General features: G+C 37.6%; 1 protein-coding gene across 3 annotated transcripts in view; it reads right to left on the bottom strand.

Annotated features, from left to right (window-relative positions):
• Positions 1–2,460: 2,460 nt before the first annotated feature.
• tacc1 (transforming, acidic coiled-coil containing protein 1) overlaps positions 2,461–2,747 on the bottom strand; it is an 83,322-nt gene continuing 83,035 nt past the window's right edge. For all 3 annotated transcript variants that reach the window (XM_062044328.1, XM_062044309.1, XM_062044318.1), the window contains exon 13: positions 2,461–2,747. This exon is cut by the window's right edge and continues 2,684 nt beyond it. The gene's annotated coding sequence lies outside the window, so the exon portion shown is untranslated.

Below are 2,747 nucleotides of genomic sequence, written 5' to 3' on the forward strand. Positions count from 1 at the left end.
TCTCACAACAAGCTAGTCAGGTTACTTCTAGACCTCCACCCCAGATCCCACCTCACTCCTACCCACTTCTCCAAAGTGGGCTGGCTCAAGGTGGAGGACAGAGTTAAACAACTTGCACTGAGCCTAGTCTATAAAATCCACTACACCTCCCTGATAGCGAAGTACATGTCAAACTACTTCCTTAACGTAAATGACCGCCATAACCACAACACCAGGGGGAGCTCCACTAACCACGTTAAACCCAGATTCCGAACTAACAAAGGTCTTAACTCATTCTCTTTCTATGCCACATCAATGTGGAATGCGCTCCCAACAGGTATAAAAGAAAGGGCATCTCTATCCTCCTTCAAAACCGCAATAAAAGTTCACCTCCAGGCAGCTACAACCCTAAACTAACACCCTCCCCGGATTGCTAATAATCAAATGTAAACAATCAAATGCAGATACTTTTTCTTATGCCTTCTGATCTCTCTCTCTCTCTCTCTCTCTCTCTCTCTCTCTCTCTCTCTCTCTCTCTCTCTCTCTCTCTCTCTCCCTCTATGTCCACTACTTGCTGTCCATATCCTACCCCCCCCCACACCCCTGATTGTAAATAATGTAAGTAATTCAATGTGATTATCTTGTGTGATGACTGTATTATGATGATAGTATATATATATATATATATATATATATATATATATATATATATATATATATATATATATATATATATATATATATATATATATATATATATATGATAGTATGTATGTGGGCTCTGTACCGAGGATGTCGTTGTGGCTTATGCAGCCCTTTGAGACACTTGTGATTTAGGGCTATATAAATAAACATTGATTGATTGATTGATATATGATAGTATATATCTGTATCATGAATCAATTTAAGTAGACCCCGACTTAAACAAGTTGAAAAACGTATTCGGGTGTTACCATTTAGTGGTCAATTGTACGGAATATGTACTTCACTGTGCAACCTACTCATAAAAGTCTCAATCAATCAATCAAACTTGTGAAGGACATCATGTCATGGCTGTCTTGAGTTTCCAATCATTTCTACGACTCTTGTTTTTTTGTGATAGAGTGACTTGTTGGTCACAAAAAACATTCATGAAGTTTGGTTCTTTTATGAATTTATTATGGGTCTACTGAAAATGTGAGCAAATGTGCTGGGTCAAAAGTATACATACAGCAATGTTAATATTTGCTTACATGTCCCTTGGCAAGTTTCACTGCAATAAGGCGCTTTTGGTATTTTCCGGACTATAAACTGCAATTTTTCCCCCCAAGCTTTAAGCCCTGCAGTTTATGCAAGGGTGCGGCTAATCCATGGATTTTTCTTCGCTAACGGCTAAATTATGGTTTTGATTGAGCAAAGAATTTAAACAATGAACTAAAATTATCCACTTTAAAGAGGAACTGCACTTTTTTGGAAATTCTGCCTATCATTCACAATCAACGTTCCCTCTAAGGTGCGCGCCTGTGCAATTGCGCACTGCTCAAGCGTCCTCTGCGCACAGCAAATATATGCCGCGCACCAAATCAAACCCATCTGAATTCTAAACAAAATAAACACATTTATTCTGTGTAATTTTGCAATGCAACTCTGAGTGACAGTGACAACAAGCGGCCCTAACGGTGTTCGTCAACACCGTTCAATTATTGTAACGTCTATCGAGATGCTTCGAGGCCAGGAATTATATCGATCACTTTATTGAGCAAAACTGTTTATACTCGGCCATAACCACACCAAAAACATGAGTAAAAACCTTCTATCTCGAAAAACTAGTCATTTTCTGCCGTACAAACCAGGCCAAAACCAACTTGTCATCTGTCACCAACACACATACCACTAAGCCACTGGTGCGTTTATGGCCACACAAAAAAGTCGGACAACTCAAACACCACACAAAGTTACACTATGACTCATCAGTCATACGTGTGCTTCTTCTACTGTCATTTATTATTAATGTTAATTTGTTGATATTAATCATGGAATGCTGTTACTAGAGAAAGTTACAAAAAAGTGCAGTTCCCCTTTAAGAAAATGTTCAAACTCAGAGTGTTTACAAAGTACAAGGACAAAGAATCCTGCTTAACATCTTAAACCTTATTTCAAAAAGGAGAACAATTTATTCATCTCATAAAGGATGAATAAATACATCACTTTTGTTTTGTTTGATCAGCCGTTTTACTGCCATGTTACAGGCACCGTTTGGAAAGGTATCTAAATACACATTTACAAAAAAAATGTATGCAAATATCTCATTTCACAACATACCTATATATATATATCTGCCACTTCTAGTCGGGTGCGGCTAAAATATGAAAAAAAATCATGTTTTTCCTTCTACAATTTAGTGGGTGCGGCTTACAGTCTGGAAATATGTTAAATATTCCCGCTGTACATATTCAGTCAACTGAAAACTGCCAAATTCTCTGGGAAGTAAAAACAAACAGCTTTACACAACTAAACATGAAGTCTTTATTCAGGAATGCACAAAATATAGCCGTCAACATCCAAAGTGAGCATAGCAGTATTTCCATTTACAAACATGATGAGCAAAATAAAGTATACGTATATTTTCACAGAGTATTAAATATACACACGTCTTCAAATGCAAGAAATATACCACAGCAACAGGATCTGTGATGACGTGATTTTGGCAATAGATTGTGCTTCCACGGAAGGAGCAGAGCATCCATCACTTTATGTTCCCTCTGGAAGAATCAGACCTGAGAATTCCG

This window comes from Entelurus aequoreus, linkage group LG01 (genome assembly GCF_033978785.1).
Source record: "Entelurus aequoreus isolate RoL-2023_Sb linkage group LG01, RoL_Eaeq_v1.1, whole genome shotgun sequence".
NCBI classification, from domain to species: Eukaryota; Metazoa; Chordata; class Actinopteri; order Syngnathiformes; family Syngnathidae; genus Entelurus; species Entelurus aequoreus.